Consider the following 18977-nt stretch of genomic DNA (forward strand, 5'->3'; position numbering starts at 1 on the left):
ATTTGGTGACCCAGAAACCTTCCAAATAGAAAGTAAAACTGGGGTGGGGATGAAACCCACAAAGCTTCATTACTGCAGTATGAAGTTGGCCGGTTAAGGCTTACAATGACCACTTCTGGTGATCTGCCCTGTTAGGAGCACAAAGGATTGCTAGATCCACCTTGTTAGAGGATTTACAAACATACAATAAAGTATGCACTCTGTTAGGAGATTTACAAAAGACTGTTAAGTCTACCTTGTTAAAGGATTTACAAAAACTGATTCACCTGTTAGAATGAAACAGTGGATCTGATTACAACTGATTGCTGATAAGATCCGCTATGCTCCGATTCACCTTGATGTGATAGATAAAACTTTTCTGCTCCAAAACTTGACCTTGCTGAATACCTTCACAACTCAGCACACATACTTTCGCACGCATGTATTTCTTTCACACTTTCACATTTTCATTCATTACCATTGCCATTACATTTGAATGATACAATACATTGCATATATTTACCATCCAAATAAACAATACATGCAAGGTCGGCCAAAACAACAAGTGCAAATCTCTATACAAAGTCGGTCCAAGGTAAAAAACTCAGGTTCACTAAACTGACTCGGTGTCCTTCTGATACTCGGCGTCCACTGCGTTACTTGGCATCATCATGCACTCGGTAGAAGTGAAGGCACGGTCCATACTAAACACTTCGAGTAGTTCTGAACTCGGTAACCACTGGAGACTCGGTAGAAGAGATGTCACTCGGTGAACACTTCTATCTGAACTGTAGGTCGGTGATCAAAGGAAACACTCGATAGAACCTTGTGACTCGGTGATAGTTAGTTTCCTTGATAACCGTCTGAGCTTGGTAAAATTAATTTCCTTGATAACCTCAGGAGCTCGGTTATCATGAATTTCTCGGTCAATACTAAGTACATCTTCACTCGGTCAAAACTGATTCCTTTCTTTACCTCAAACACTCAGTAAACACTGGCTGCTTTGTTCACCTCGATCACTCGGTAAACACTAACTTCTTTGTTCACCTCGATCACTCGGTAAACACTGAGAACTAGGTAAAGCTTGGCTTACAAAGGAATGTCTGGTGAGAGCTTGGTAAGCATTCAGAATCCAATAAGTGTTGTAACTAATGACAAAAATGTATCATAATGCCAACATATCCAATGGTTCTCCAACGAGCAATCAGAAAGTATCCCAATAGCAAATCACAATACTGATCGAAGACTCCAAAATGGTCAAGTCAAAACATGTCACAACATGACATCATCAAGATCTAAAAAAACACTTCAGTCCTTTCAAAGTGACTAGAAGGTAATCCAAGTATAACTGATCGAGACTCAAAAATGGTTATCAAATATAACTGATCGATGACTCAAAAATGGTTAAGTCAGGTATCTTATATACATACACTTCAGCTTCACACAAAGAAACTGGAAAGCAATAACAACCAGTAAATACATCACATCATAGAGCATATCACACATCACCATGGTTGGGTTTAGAAAGATCGAGAACAACTCATCATATTATCACATTCACATAACTCTCGAGCCTCTGGTAACAATGTAAACTGGACAATGCTAAAATAACCCCAAAAATCCAAAACATATAAAATATAAGGAAAAACAAGGTACAAGCACATGTTTTCAGTTTTAAGTTGAATGTGGGGTTTCAGTTTCCATTTCAAATTTTACTAATAAGTGATAGAATATTTTCATTGTTTTCCTTATAGTAAAATTTAAATAATAGCTTAAGTATAAAACAAGTATTTACCCCATGATCAATTTCCTAATTTTACTAAGATAAATATTATTATATTGATTCTAAGCTGATGATGATAAAATTTTCATTGATTTTCATTAATCTAGACTTAAACTAACTGAACGCCTAATCTAAAATAATTAATTAATAATTAAAAGTTATACATATTATAAAAAAAACTATTAATAAATTTTAATAATTTAAAAATGATAAAAATAAATAAAACAAAGTTTTTTTAAACATTGATAACGTTTATAGCCCACGCGACTTCCTATAAACAAAGCTACCGGTCGCAGGCCAGGCTGTACTGCGGGCAGCGGCGATAGTTGCCGCAGGCAACAAGTGGGGACAGGGTGGGGTAAAACCCCCCCCCTCCCAAAGCCATCTCACATTTTTTTTATATAATTTTTTTTTAATATATATGATACAAACTTCTTGAAAAATGACGTTTTTTATAAAGAAAATGCGTTTTTTAATAAAAAAATATTTTAACAATAGAATTTCGTACATAATGAATTCGATTGTAAACAACTTATTTTTAAATGAATATGTATATATATTTACTGTGTAAATATATATATATATATATATGTATTCATTTACCGATAATTCAGAATTAAATCTGATAGACAAAAATCTAGATCCCCATTTCCTATTTTCTTAACAATATTTTAAGAAGATTTTCCAATAAGATTTCTACCCTTTTTGATACATTTTCACAATGTACCCTCTATTGGAAATAAATTATATAGATCAAAAATATCCCAAATATAGAATAATTTTCCAATATCCAGAATTCACAAGCATGATATGGATTCTTTACCAGAATTATCCAGACAATTATTTAGCAAACACGAAGAAGATAGGAATTAAAAGAACGTAATTGAATTATGTAAATCTTCACAAGTGTCTACCTGAACACTGATGCTAATCTACTACGCTCTAGAGATCTATAGAAAACAATTTCCCTTTCAGAACCTTTCCTTCTCTGAAATTTTCCTTCCTTTCTTCAAAATTCCCTAGCCCCTTGAAAAATGAACCCCCAATTTGTGATAAAGGAGTTCTCTTCCTATAATCGGGGCACTAATTGTGCATTCCCCTCAGAGAACTCTTTGCTCACACCTTTTTAACTATTTGTTAACTTTCATTTATCTTTCTTTTATCTTTTCCATGCACATACAATAATCCATTAAGATTAATTTATTTAATCTTTACTTGACCTCTTTTAAGTTGATTTATTTAATTTAATCTCATGCACATATTATGCAATCTTAAAACTTTTAATAATTTAATTTTCTCTTTCCACTTCTAAATTTATTTTTGAACAATAAGTTTGATAACTATCTATTAATTTTAATAATAATATTATTTAGCATTTATTTAAAAATGCACTCCAAATATGTATATATATTATTATTAAATTAACTAAATATTATCATGTTCAAATTTAAACCTATAGATTTATTCTCAAATTTAATTCTTTTTATTTAATTAATTTTTTAATTAATTAAATATAATTAAATATTAAAATATCATAATAATTTTTTATTAATTAAATCATTAATTAATCTTTTTAATTAAACTTAATTAATAGAAAACACATCAAGGACTCATAAAGCAACATACAAAAACCCATCATAGAAAAATACATACTAAATCAAACAAAAAGGGTTATAATCACGAAATTACATCATTTGATGTATTCGGAGGGTACATAACTTAGATACTTGCCCTAATTATCAATTAGGACAATTGGCTAAAGGGTTTAGGAATTGGACGTAAGAGTTTATCTCCCCTCTCTTACCATTGAGATAATGCGATAGGGTATGCTCATCCTGGCAATTCAGAAAAGTCGATACCTGGTACCTGCAACTTGCATAAAATCCACGCATGTACAGACACAATATTCTAAGCTAAACAGAAAATGGCAAGAAGTAGTGCATCGTGTAGATCCTGACTAGCAGGTGACTACGACTCCCTTTCTTAACCACATCAGAAACACCATACATAAAGAAAACAAACACGGACACCATACACATGCAGTATGGGGTAAATATTCATAAGAAAGCACATGTGATAATAAATCATCTAACTAATCATCATCGATAATTGAAAACATTGAATAATCATCATACATACATGAAATATAGAGTACCAAGAAATCTCATCATATAATAAATTGAGTGTAAAACAACATTTGATAATCTGAAAGTAATGCTACTAAACATCAAGTATAAAACTAGCCTAAAAGAGTTTGGCAATTAAAACAAAAAATGTGAACTAGGGGCAGGCACTACACTAATTAATTAAAAATTATTTAATTAAATAGAAAAAGTAATTATGAGAGCATATCTCATTTTATTAAATTAAATATCTGAACAAAATATCTCTTCAGTTCAAAAAGAAAAATTTCCAGTTCACTATTGATCAAAAATGAGTTAAATCAGTTAACTCCTTTTTCTACTCAAATTGAATCAGTTAACTCCTTATTTTACTAAAATTAAATCTGTTAACTCTCTTTAATTTGGAAATCTCCTTTTATGACTGAACTTCACCTTTAATCTTGACCATTGATTGAAATCGATCTCAACTGTTGATGAATTCTAGGAAAGTCTTTTCAAGAGACCCTCATCTCTTCATTTTAAAATGTTGAATGAGAATTTGCATCGAATTGTTACTAGAATTCATACTCACATTTGCTCATATTCGCATACGCAAAGATCAAGTTTAACCAAAAGTTGACCAGATTTAAGTATGGTTGACTTGAGTTGACTAGTTTTGAAAAGAATTTTGAAATAATTAAACAAAATTATTTAATTAAATGGAGTACTTACTTCTAGTTAATTATACAAAGTTATTTAATTAAATGAGAAGCCATTGCTAATTAATTAAATGAAGTTATTAAATTAAATAAGAAAAGTGTCTCTAATTAATTAAAGATTATTTAATTAAATAGAAAAAGTAATTATGAGAGCATATCTCATTTTATTCAATTAAATATCTCAACAAAATCTCTCTTCAGTTCAAAAAAGGAAATTGCCAGTTCACTATTGATAAAAAATGAGTTAAATCAGTTAACTGCTTTTTCTACTCAAATCGAATCAGTTAACTCCTTATTTTACTCAAATTAAATCTGTTAACTCTTTTTAATTTGGAAATCTCCCTTTATGACTGAACTTCACCTTTAATCCTGATCGTTGATTGAAATCGATTCCAACCACTGATGAATTCTAGGAAAGCCTATTTAAGAGACCCTCATCTCTTCATTTTGAAAGGTTGAATGAGAATTTACATCGAATTGTTGCTGGAATTCATACTCACATTTGCTCATATTCACATACGCAAATATCAAGTTTGACCAAAAGTTGACCAGATTTAACCACAGTTGACTTGAGTTGACTAGTTTCAAAAAGAATTATGAAATAATTAAACAAAATTATTTAATTAAATGGAGTACTTATAATTAATTATACAAAGTTATTTAATTAAATGAGAAACCATTCCTAATTAAGTAAATGAAGTTATTTAATTAAATAAGAAAAGTGTCTCTAATTAATTAAAGATTATTTAATTAAATAAAAAAAGTAATTATGAGAGCATATCTCATTTTATTAAATTAAATATCTCAACAAAATCTCTCTTCAGTTCAAAAAGGGAAATTTCTAGTTCACTATTGATCAAAAATGAGTTAACTCTTTTTTCTACTCAAATTGAATCAGTTAACTCCTTATTTTACTCAAATTAAATCCATTAGCTCCCTTTAATTTGGAAATCTCCCTTTATGACTGAACTTCACCTTTAATCCTGACTGTTCATTGAAATCGGTCTCAACCATTGATGAATTCTAGGAAAGTCTATTTAAGAGACCCTCATCTCTTCATTTTGAAAGGTTGAATGAGAATTTGCATCAAATTGTTGCTGGAATTCATACTCACATTTGCTCATATTCACATACGCAAAGATCAAGTTTGACCAAAAGTTGATCATATTTAACCACGGTTGACTCTAGTTGACTAGTTTCGAAAAGAATTTTGAAATAATTAAACGAAATTATTTAATTAAATGAGAAGTCATTCCTAATTAATTAAATGAAGTTATTTAATTAAATAAAAAAACTGTCTCTAATTAATTAAAGATTATTTAATTAAATAGAAAAAGTAATTATGAGAGCATATCTCATTTTATTAAATTAAATATCTCAACAAAATCTCTCTTCAGTTCAAAAAGGGAAATTTTCAGTTCACTATTGATAAAAAATGAGTTAAATCAGTTAACTCCTTTTTCTACTCAAATTGAATCAGTTAACTCCTTATTTTACTCAAATTAACTCTATTAACTCCCTTTAATTTGGAAATCTCCCTTTATGACTGAACTTTACCTTTAATCTTGACCGTTGATTGAAATCAATCCCAACCGTTGATGAATTTTAGGAAAGTCTATTTAAGAGGCCCTCATCTCTTCATTTTGAAAAGTTGAATAAGAATTTGCATCGAATTGTTGCTGGAATTCATACTCACATTTTCTCATATTCACATATGCAAAGATCAAGTTTGACTAAAATTTGACTAGATTTGACCACGGTTGACTTGAGTTGACTAGTTTCGAAAAGAATTTTTAAATAATTAAACGAAATTATTTAATTAAATAGAGTACTTACTTCTAGTTAATTAAACTGTAATGCCCCACCAAGGGATCCAAAGAATTTCACTAAGTTTGCCAAACAATTTTTTTTTTTTTTAATATTTTAACATGAAAGTAAAACCATTCATAACATTTGCAGAAGCAATAGTAACATCCAACTGAAAGTAAACATAACACAACATAATAGATTACATTCTTTAAAGATCTCTTAACATTGAATCACATCTAATCATAACCATTCGTCTAACATCACATCCTTATGAAATAACAATGATACATCCAATGTTCTTAAACCATATACAAGTGTCTTTTTTTTCTTGTAATTACATTTTAGTTTAGCTCAATCATCCACTGTACATGTTACGAGGTATGAAAGGCTTAAAAGAATAAACATTCATATAAATAAAGTACATCATCATCCAATATTAATTCATGATGCAATAACATAATGAAACCATAAACAATACATGATGCATCATCATCATAAAGATATAAATATCCATCATAAAAGATAACCATATACCACAAACATAAATAACTAAGTGCACGGTTCTTCCCAACCATAAATAGCATCATTAGACCATCGTGGATCTTAGCCATCTCTCCGTGCGTAACATTCCAAAGCACCGAAGAGATCATCGACTATTAATATAGTAAGAATGTCACTCCTAAAATATCCTACTAACATGCAAAGTAAAGCATAGTATACCATCATCTAACATATGCAAATCATCAATATAAGAAAACATACCAATAAATGCATCCATCATAGAGTATACCATCTATCATAATGCTCCAAGAACATAATGAAGATGAATACCAACCAAGAATACTCCAGCCACGGTGTCTCAATGGATCTCAAATGATAAGAGTGAAAATACACTACCACCCGACCGCGTGGAACCTAAGTGGTCCACTCCCACCGTGCTGAGGAGATAATCTCAAGTCTCAAACAAAATATCAATTCACAAAGTACAAATCTCTATAAGTCCAGGAATCATAAAAGTATACTAACTCAAAAGTTCCATCACACACAAAATTGACATCTAATTTCTAGAGGCACACAATGACATGTAGGAAACCTACTATGCAAGCGGGAAAGTGTCATCGCAATTATCACATACAAGTTACCCTAGTAGTTATCTAAACTCCACGGGTCCATATTGATCTCATGCGGCCATTAGTATCCTCTCATACTGACGAGGCATACTATAGAATGCACGATCACAATCATGCATTCTCACTACTCCCATCCTAGCCTGTACAAGCGCTCAAAGCATGGGTGAGAACATCAACAATTATCTTTTTAGGTTCATTTAATCCCTATTTAGTGTGTAAATGTTATCACTTATTAATAAAACTTACAATGAGTTACCCTGGTAGCCACTTATGGCCCCGGCCTCCATTGCAAGCCACTTTCTGACACTACAAGTAGATTACCTACCCTAAGGTCATGGAATCATAAAATCACCCTAGTCTTATACAAGCGACTGGAAAAAAAATCCAAAAGATAATCCATAAAAAAAGAATCATTAAATATCCACAATATAAGCATCAAATATCCATAATAAGAATCATCAAATCTCCAAGATAAGAATCATCAAATCTCCATGAGCATCTGAAAAAGCATCCATAAAAAATCATGACCACAACAGTTCTCTATTGGCAACTGAAGGCATCACTGATAATCATAATAATCATTGATTGTCAATAACCAAAATATATCTCAAAATAAATCACCATATCCATTGGTTCTCAACAAGAAACCAAGAATATCTCAAAATCATACTGATCGAAGACTCCAAAATGGTTGAGTCAAACATGTCACAATATAACATCATCAATAAATAAATCCACATTTCATTCCTATCATAGCGACTAGAAAATAATTCAAGGATAACTGATCGATGACTCAAAAGAATGATTAGCTCAAGTGTCTCATGCACATACATCTCAGCTTCACACATGAAGACTGATGAACAATAACAATCAGTAAATACAAACATTTCATAGAGCATACGATCACATTACCATGGTTGGGCTTATAAAGATCGAGACTAAATAAAATCATGTTATCATATCTCATAACCTCCGAGCCTCGGGTAACAACTTAGGACTGATCAACACTAGTCAACCCAAAACCCAAAACAAGAAGCATATAGAAAACACGATGGAAATATATGTTTTGGTTTTGCTATATTACATAGTTGAATAATGTGTATGGGTTTCTAGTTTTCTATTTGCAAATATACTTCAAGTGTCTAAGTTTCATCATTTGACCTACATGTCATCCCATTTGTTCCCCGACAGCATTATCCTTCCATTATTAAGAATTACATTCTAAGAATAACTTAAAGATAAATGTTCACTAAACTGATCATCATTGACCTTTAATTAAATTATTCTCTTCATTTAACTAAGATCCATATTTTAATTGATTAACTCTTCTTTAATGTTACTTCAACTTTTAACATAAATCAAGGATCATTATTCGTTTAGGTTATAAGAAAGCCAGTTACTAGTTTTCAAATAAGAAGATTATAACTTTATTAAAATGATCAACTAACATAAGTACACCATCCATGACCTATTACATTCTAATAGTTTTCAATTAGAAACTTAATTAAGTATTACTAAAGTTTGAGTCTTTTAATTTAATCGTTATCAACGTCGACAACCATATAATATCTAAAGTCATTATTCAAGTCATAAGACTTATAAACTTTGATATAGATAATTTACAATCTCGTTAAAAGAATTATATCAACTAAATTTCCATTATATAACATAATTATTAATTGAATCCAATTAACTCTAGTTAATTGATTTAATTAATAATTTCACAACCAAACCATCAACCTAATGAATATTAGTTGACTAATAACTAAAATTCAGCCATACACAAATATTCATGTTCATAGTTCAATAATAATAACTTGCTAATATTTAATGACAAGCTATAGTAGAAATATTATTATTAAATCTTTAATGATCACATACGTCACTTTGCAACAATGTTCCCATTTATATTTTAATAATAACAAGTTATAATAAATTTCCAATACCAAGTATTATTATCTCAAATAAGTTTCCCCTATGTACGTTGATTCAGTTAATTGATACTTTTCCAAATTATTAACCAATTCAATTTGATTAATATCTTTTACAGTACTTCAATCATTAACTAATCTCCTCTAGATTAACTCTGATTGTATTAATTGATAACTATTTAAACTATTTATACTATTATTTATTAATAGTTTGTTAGACCCAACAAACATTAATAAATAATAAACTCATCAAAACTATTATTAATCGATCTAAAGAACTTTACATAAGCTTCATTAGCTAACTCTTAATACCATTAAGATATATCAATAATTTAGTTAATAATATATAATGTATTAATAATACCATAGTAATTCAAATTATAACAATGTTATAAAGTGACTCCATGTCAATTAAATCTTAATCCATTATTATTAAAGTCTCTTCATTTAAAAACGCAATATAAAATTACCATCTCTGAATTATTTAATATATATTAGATAGTATTTAATATACATTATAAAAAGTCCACTATATAAACTATATTAAAATCTCTTTTCTTTTAATTTTCTTTCATTTAAAAATCCATTTACTTAGATTGACTAATAATTAATTACACTTCTTCTACTATTAACTAATCTTAATTAAATTTGATTTAATTAGATTAGATAATAAACCATATAAAACTATATTAATAAGATTCTAAGAAGAAAATATTAAAATAATATTTTTAATTCATTCTATGCTTTGATATAATATTTTTGTGAAGTTTAAGCATAAAGAACTCTTGGTTATGGAAAATGGAGAAATATCTGTCCTTGAATAAAATAGTCTCAGTACGAGGGCGATATCTCCCTAATGAACCATTGGATCGGGCTGAAATTGAAATATGTTGGAGAGGGCCAAGTTATGCCAATTCTGACCAGAGCGATCTAATAAATTCAATCACAATAAAAAGTTATGAATGACTGAGTTCAGGTCTATCCAAGAAGCAGCGACAAGACAATTTGTGATGAATTAAGAATTTCCTTTTAAAATAATTATTCTCTAAATTTATCCAATTGTTCTAATAGTTTTAGAAACCATTTTTTAAGTCCATTAATCAATTTGATTCCAAATCAAACTTGTTTTAGATCTAATTATTTCTCCTTAATTGGATCTAGGTTTTTTTCTATTGTTTTCTTCTCAACCAAATAACATATCTAGACTTCAATTTTAAAATTGTAAATTCAATCACAGAGGATATTCAGACACATATAACAGACATGATGAAGATAAGAAAAGAAATAATGTAAAGAGAATATGCGAATATCACGAGTGCACCTGGACACTAATGCTAATTTTCCTTGCCTTAGAAGTCCATAAAAAATCCCTTCCTTCTCAATCATTCGCAATTTCTCTAAGAATCCAAGCCAATCGAATCCTCCAAGTGACTAGAAGTGCTAGAAGAAGCATAAAAGCAAGTAAAAACATATGAGCATATGAGCTTCTCCAATGCATGTAAGCTTTGAAACTTCTATTTTAGCTTGAAGCTTGTAGCTTGTAACTTCCATTCAACTTGTCCAAACCACACTAGGAGAGCCTCTATTTAAAGGCCTCTAAGATGCATCTAGAGTGTCTCTAGAAACAACTAGAAGATAAGCATGACAACCAAGCATGGGTCTTCTCCAACTTTCTAGATGAGTCTTAAGGTTGTAGACACCATGTGCTCAAATAAAATGCTAACTTCTAAGTGTAGACAACTTGTGCATTCTTAGAGTGCAAACTCTTGTGTTGTCTACATGACAACTCCCGAGAATTTGCCAAATCCTATGTGAGAAAACATTAAAATAATGCACATTAATTAATATAATATTTACTTTACTCTTTCCAATTTAATTAATTAATTTATTTATTAAGTCTCATGCACTAACTTTGATAATTCCACTTTTCAATCTTAATATATTTATATTTTAATCACATCAGATTTAGAATCTTTTATTAATTTAAATATATTTTTCACTTTTAAATTTCATTTTCAAAACTTAATTGCTAAAAAATTTATTAGCTTTAATAATAATATTATTTAGTCATTTATTTAAAAATGAGTTCCAAATATATTATTATTAAAATAAATATTGTCACATTCCAAATTTAAAATTATAACTTTTTATTTTCAAATTTAATTATTTTATTTAATTAATTTCAAATTAATTAAATAAAATAAATATTAAAATATCATATTAATTTTCCATTAAATTAAACCATTAAATAAATCTTTTTATTAGGCTTAATTAATAAAAAATACATCAAAGACTCATAAGGTAAAAATATGAAAACTCATCATAGCCAAAATACATACAAAATCAAACCAAGGGTTTAAATCATGAATTACGTCATCTAACGCATTCGAAGGGTACTCAACTCGGATACTTGTCCTAATTTTCTAATTAGGTCACATGGCTTAAAGGGCTGGGATTTGGACTTCAAAATTTATCTCCCCTCTCTTATCATTGAGATGATGTGATAGGGTACACTCATCCTAATAATTCAGAGAAGTCGATACCTGGTACCTGCAACCTGCATAAAAATTATGTATGTACAAACAAAATATATTCTAAACTAAATAGGCAATGGCAAGAAGTGGTGCATCGTATAGATCCTGACTAGCAGGAAACTACGATTTTCTTCCTTAACCACATTAGACACGCCATACAAAACCAAACACGCAAAGCAAACACGCACACCATACACATGCAAGTATGGGGTAAGTATCCATAATAAAACACATATGATAATAAATTATCTTACTAATCATCATTAATAATTGAAAATAATGTAATAATCATTATTAATAATTGCAAACACTAAAAATAACCATCATACATATATGAAATGTAGAGTCTAAGTAATCTCATCACATAATAAATTGAATCCATAGCACAATATCTGATAATCTCAAAAGAATGTTGTGAACCAACAACATAAAAATAGCTTTAAAAGAGTTCAGCAATGATAACAAAATGAGATCCAAGCGCAGGCACTACATAAATAAAAATTATTTAATTAAATGAGAAGCCATTCCTAATTAATTAAATGAAGTTATTTAATTAAATAAGAAAAGCGTCTCTAATTAATTAAAGATTATTTAATTAAATAAAAAAAGTAACTATGAGAGCATATCTCATTTTATTAAATTAAATATCTCAAAAAAATCTCTCTTCAGTTCAAAAAGGAAAATTTTTAGTTCACTATTGATCAAAAATGAGTTAAATGAGTTAACTCCTTATTTTACTCAAATTAAATCTATTAACTCCCTTTAATTTGAAAATCTTCCTTTATGACTGAACTTCACCTTTAATCCTAATAGTTGATTGAAATTGATCCCAATCGTTGATGAATTCCAGGAAAGTCTATTTAAGAGACCCTCATCTCTTCATTTTGAAAGGTTGAATGAGAATTTGCATCGAATTGTTGTTGGAATTCATACTCACATTTGCTCATATTCATGTATGCAAAGATCAAGTTTGACCAAAAGTTGACCAAATTTAACCATGGTTGACTTGAGATGACTAGTTTCGAAAAGAATTTTGTAAAATTTAAATGAAATTATTTAATTAAATAGAGTACTCACTTCTAATTAATTAAACAAAATTATTTAATTAAACGAGAAGCCATTCCTAATTAATTAAATGAAGTTATTTAATTAAATAAGAAAAGTGTCTCTAATTAATTAAAGATTATTTAATTAAATAGAAAAAGTAATTATGAGAGCATATCTCATTTTATTAAATTAAATATCTCAACAAAATCTCTCTTCAGTTCAAAAAGGGAAAATTTTAGTTCACTATTGATCAAAAATGAGTTAAATGAGTTAACTCTTTTTTCTACTCAAATTGAATCAGTTAACTCCTTATTTTACTCAAATTAAATCTGTTAACTCCCTTTAATTTGAAAATTTCCCTTTATGACTGAACTTCACCTTTGATCCTGACCATTGATTGAAATCGATCTCAACCATTGATGAATTCTAGGAAAGTCTATTTAAGACACCCTCATCTCTTCATTTTGAAAGGTTGAAAGAGAATTTGCATCGAATTGTTGCTGAAATTTATACTCACATTTGCTCATATTCACATATGCAAAGATCAAGTTTAACCAAAAGTTGACCAGATTTAACTGCGGTTGACTTGAGTTGACTAGTTTCAATTTTTTTTTGAAATAATTAAACAAAATTATTTGATTAAATGGAGTACTTAGTTCTTATTAATTAAACAAAGTTATTTAATTAAATGAGCGGCCATTCCTAATTAATTAAATGAAGTTATTTAATTAAATAAGAAAAGTGTCTCTAATTAATTAAAGATTATTTAATTAAATAGAAAAGTAATTATGAGAGCATATCTCATTTTATTAAATTAAATATCTCAACAAAATCTCTCTTCAATTCAAAAAGGGAAATTTCCAGTTCACTATTGATAAAAAATGAGTTAAATCAGTTAACTCCTTTTTCTACTCAAATTGAATCAGTTAACTCCTTATTTTACTCAAATTAAATCTGTTAACTCCTTTTAATTTGAAAATCTCCCTTTATAACTGAACTACACCTTTAATCCTGATCATTGATTGAAATCGATCTCAATCATTGATGAATTTCAGTAAAGTCTATTTAAGAGACCTTCATATATTCATTTTGAAAGGTTGAATGAGAATTTGCATCAAATTCTTGCTGGAATTCATACTCACATTTGCTCATATTCACATACGCAAAGATCAAGTTTGACTAAAAGTTGACCAGATTTAACCATGGTTGACTTGAGTTGACTAGTTTCAAAAAGAATTTTGAAATAATTAAATGTAATTATATAATTAAATTGAGTACTTACTTCTAGTTAATTAAACAAAGTTATTTAATTAAATCAGAAGCCATTCCTAATTAATTAAATGAAGTTATTTAATTAAATAAGAAAAGTATCTCTAATTAATTAAATATTATTTAATTAAATAGAAAAAGTAATTATGAGAGCATATCTCATTTTATTAAATTAAATATCTCAACAAAATCTCTCTTCTGTTCAAAAAGGGAAATTTTCAGTTCACTATTAATAAAAAATGAGTTAAATCAGATAACTCTTTTTTCTACTTAAATTGAATCAGTTAACTCCTTATTTTACTCAAATTAAATTTGTTAACTCCCTTTAATTTGGAAATCTCCCTTTATGACTAAATTTCACCTTAAATCATGACCGTTGATTGAAATCAATCTCAACCGTTGATGAATTCTAGAAAAAGTCTATTTAAGAGACCCTCATCTCTTCATTTTGAAAGGTTGAATGAGAATTTGCATTGAATTGTTGCTGAAATTCATACTCACATTTGCTCATATTCACATATGCAAAGATCAAGTTTGACCAAAAGTTGATCAGATTTAACCACGGTTGACTTGAGTTGACTAGTTTCGAAAAGAATTTTGAAATAATTAAATAAAATTATTTAATTAAATGGATTACTTACTTCTAGTTAATTAAACGAAGTTATTTAATTAAATGAGAAGCCATTCTTAATTAATTAAATGAATTTATTTAATTAAATAAGAAAATTGTCTATAATTAATTAAAGATTATTTAGTTAAATAGAAAAAGTAATTATGAGAGCATATCTCATTTTATTAAATTAAATATCTCAAAAAAATCTCTCTTTAGTTCAAAAAGGGTAATTTCTAGTTCACTATTGATAAAAAATGAGTTAAATCAGTTAACTCATTTTTCTACTCAAATTGAATTAGTTAACTTCTTATTTTACTCAAATTAAATTTGTTAACGCCCTTTAATTTGAAAATCTCCCTTTATGACTGAACTTCATCTTTAATCCTGACCGTTGATTGAAATCGATCTCAACCATTGATGAATTCTAAGAAAGTCTATTTAAGAGACCCTCATCTCTTCATTTTGAAAGGTTGAATGAGAATTTGCATCGAATTGTTGCTGGAATTCATACTCACATTTGCTCATATTCACATACGCAAAGGTCAAATTTGACCAAAAATTGACCAAATTTAACCATGGTTGACTTCAGTTGACTAGTTTCAAAAAAAATTTGAAATAATTAAATGAAATTATTTAATTAAATGGAGTACTTACTTCTAATTAATTAAACAAAGTTATTTAATTAAATGAGAAGCCATTCCTAATGAATTAAATGAAGTTTTTTAATTAAATAAGAAAAGTGTCTATAATTAATTAAAGATTATTTAATTAAATAAAAAAAGTAATTATGAGAGGATGTCTCATTTTATTAAATTAAATATCTCAACAAAATCTCTCTTCAGTTCAAAAAGAGAAATTTCCATTTCACTATTGAACAAAAATGAGTTAAATTAGTTAACTCCTTTTTCTACTCAAATTGAATCAACTAACTCCTTATTTTACTCAAATTAAATTTGTTAACTCCCTTTAATTTGGAAATCTCCCTTTATGACTGAGCTTCACCTTTAATCCTGACCATTGATTGAAATCGATCTGAACCGTTGATAAATTCCAAGAAAGTCTATTTAAGAGACCCTCATCTCTTCATTTTGAAAGGTTGAATGATAATTTGCATCGAATTGTTGCTGAAATTCATACTCACATTTGCTCATATTCGCGTACGCAAAGATCAAGTTTGATCAAAAGTTGATCAGATTTAACCACGGTTGACTTGAGTTGACTAGTTTCGAAATTTTTTTTGAAATAATTAAACAGAATTATTTAATAAAATGGAGTACTTACTTCTAATTATTTAAACAAAGTTATTTAGTTAAATGAGAAGCCATTCTTAATTAATTGAATTAAGTTATTTATTTAAATAAGAAAATTGTCTCTAATTAATTTAAGATTATTTAATTAAATAGAAAAAGTAATTAGGAGAGCATATCTCATTTTATTAAATTAAATATCTCAACAAAATCTCTCTTCAGTTGAAAAAGGGAAATTTTCAGTTCACTATTGATAAAAAATGAGTTAAATCAGTTAACTCATTTTTCTACTCAAATTGAATCAGTTAACTCCTCATTTTACTCAAATTAAATCTATTAACTCCCTTTAATTTGGAAATCTCCCTTTATCACTGAACTTCACCTTTATTCCTGACCGTTGATTGAAATCGATCTCAACCGTTGATGAATTTTAGGAAAGTCTATTTAAGAGACCCTCATCTCTTCATTTGGAAAGGTTGAATGAGAATTTGCATCGAATTGTTGCTGGAATTCATACTCACATTTGCTAATATTCACATATGCAAAGATCAAGTTTGACCAAATGTTGTCTAGATTTAAGCACTATTGACTTGAGTTGACTAGTTTCAAAAAGAATTTTGAAATAATTAAATGTCTCATTTCATATTTGAGTATTTTAATGTTCATCCTTTTTGCCAACAATGTGATGTGGGATTGTTTAGCCAACTTTGTTATTGATGATTCTATTTTTCCTCTAGGTCATGTCTTCACTTCTTGATTTAAATTTTACTATTGTGGCCACTCTTTATTTTCTTTTATTTTTAGACTTTTGCATTGGATGTTTCATCCTTGATGTTGAATTTAAATTTTGAGGCACTTTCTTGTGAATTTTATTGACAAAGTGACATATGATGAGCCTACCAAAGGTATTCTTGACAATCACGTTGATGCACAACATTAGGGTATGGGGTTATTAGTCAGAGTATTCATGCCCCACCCTCTCCCAAGACTTTGAGAATAGGACTAGTGTTATTCGTTGATTGTTATGATTAATGATATTGCACCCCAACATAAATTTGGTTAGGGTTACAAGTTAACCGAATGGACTTCTAGATGGGCAGGTGCATGGGTAGTGATGGACTTGTTGAGTATTCTATCAAGAAACAATACATCATGAAAACTCATAAAGGAAAGTATTTCACCTTAAATAAAGGGACAAGTTGCTTATTATGAAACCTCATTTGAGGGAGACTCGTACGGTTATTACCCCGATGAGTGGGTATGTGGGGTTCATAACATCTTATGATATTATTATTGTTAGAGACTCTCTAAGTATCGCATACTAGATTAGAATGTTGTTTGTATGTGTCTTATATGTTTGAAAGAGTGTTTCACCCTGGAAAATGTAACCACGTCAAAGTTTTGGATTGAACTTCTCTTTTAACAATGGTGATCAGACAAACATGTTATCATTCCTGAGTATGTATATAAATTATTAATCATTAATTTTACACAAGTAAATCTTGGAATAAGTCTAGACAAGGTCTAGCATAGAATGAATATTTTTAGTTGTGTGACTTCCAGGAGGAAGTCAAAGGCTAGTGCGGGAGGATGTAAGGTCCCTCCTTGCATGTACTTGTTAAATATGAATTTGTCTATTAAATCCATTGTAGGAGATTAGAATGGATATGGAGTAATGTTGTATGTTTTAGATTTCCTAATGAAAATTAAGATCAACAGATACATCCATGCTTTAATACTTATAGACTAGAGAACTACTATGTTATCTTGACTGTTTAAACATTAATTTGCACTAACAATAGTACAAGGCATCTCACTTAATGATGATGTTATTGATTGTGTTACCTCAATGATTAGAATTTTATACATTTAGATAGTTCAATATTCGTTGTTGGTGATGTTATGATGTTTAGGTATATGCATGCCTAACAATGATTATTCTCGTACTTAATCTAAATTAATGAATAAGTTATATGTCATATTGATTATGTAATTACTGATGATTAAATGTGAGTAGAAATGAATTAAATAGTTAATTAATTGAAGCATTATGTTCTGAGTTTTCCCTGATCCATCGTAGCATAGTGATACATTACTATTATTTGGATACTCACAACTCGAGATGTCGAGACATTATCTGATGCTTGAACATATTTTATTATTCCATGCTGTGTGATGTTACTTCTAGATATTTGATGTTCATCATTTAAGGTTTTAGGTATATGTATGTAGATGAATTAAGTAAAATGTAGGATTAACACATTGATTTTTGGAATCTTTATGATTAAAGATATAAGTAGGATGAAAGAAACCCTGATTGATGTATGTTTCAATTTATGTGAATTTATGATATGTATATATACATATGTACATGTGATTTTTGGGACTACTGATGTGTGCAATGAGTGTGCAGATATTTTAGCTGAGGAAACCGATGGAGGAACATAATTGATCTCTATGTGTTAATTTTGTAAACCCTGTTGTTCGTAATTCAAGTATTTTAATTGTGAGATGTATGTATGTATCTTTCTATGATTGGTAAATGTTAATGTTCGTAATTGTGTTCTTATAGTGTCACTTGACACTCGTAAATTGTTTATGTTCTTCAGCATGCTAGTTAGGGTTAGCTGTGTAACCTTTGGACCTAAGTCAGTTTAAGTTAGTGTTAGTTTGCTAATTGGGTTCTTAATCGAGTTTAGTCACCCTTAATTCGGATTAGTGCTTAATCTGCTTTTTAAAGTTATTAGTTGGTCCTAATTTTTTTCCTAATTTTTGTTTGGTTCCTAACCTTTTCCTAAAGCTTTAAAACATGAA

The sequence above is a fragment of the Cupressus sempervirens genome, chromosome 9 (genome assembly GCF_028749045.1).
Source record: "Cupressus sempervirens isolate cs-2001-9-10 chromosome 9, ASM2874904v1, whole genome shotgun sequence".
NCBI lineage: Eukaryota > Viridiplantae > Streptophyta > Pinopsida > Cupressales > Cupressaceae > Cupressus > Cupressus sempervirens.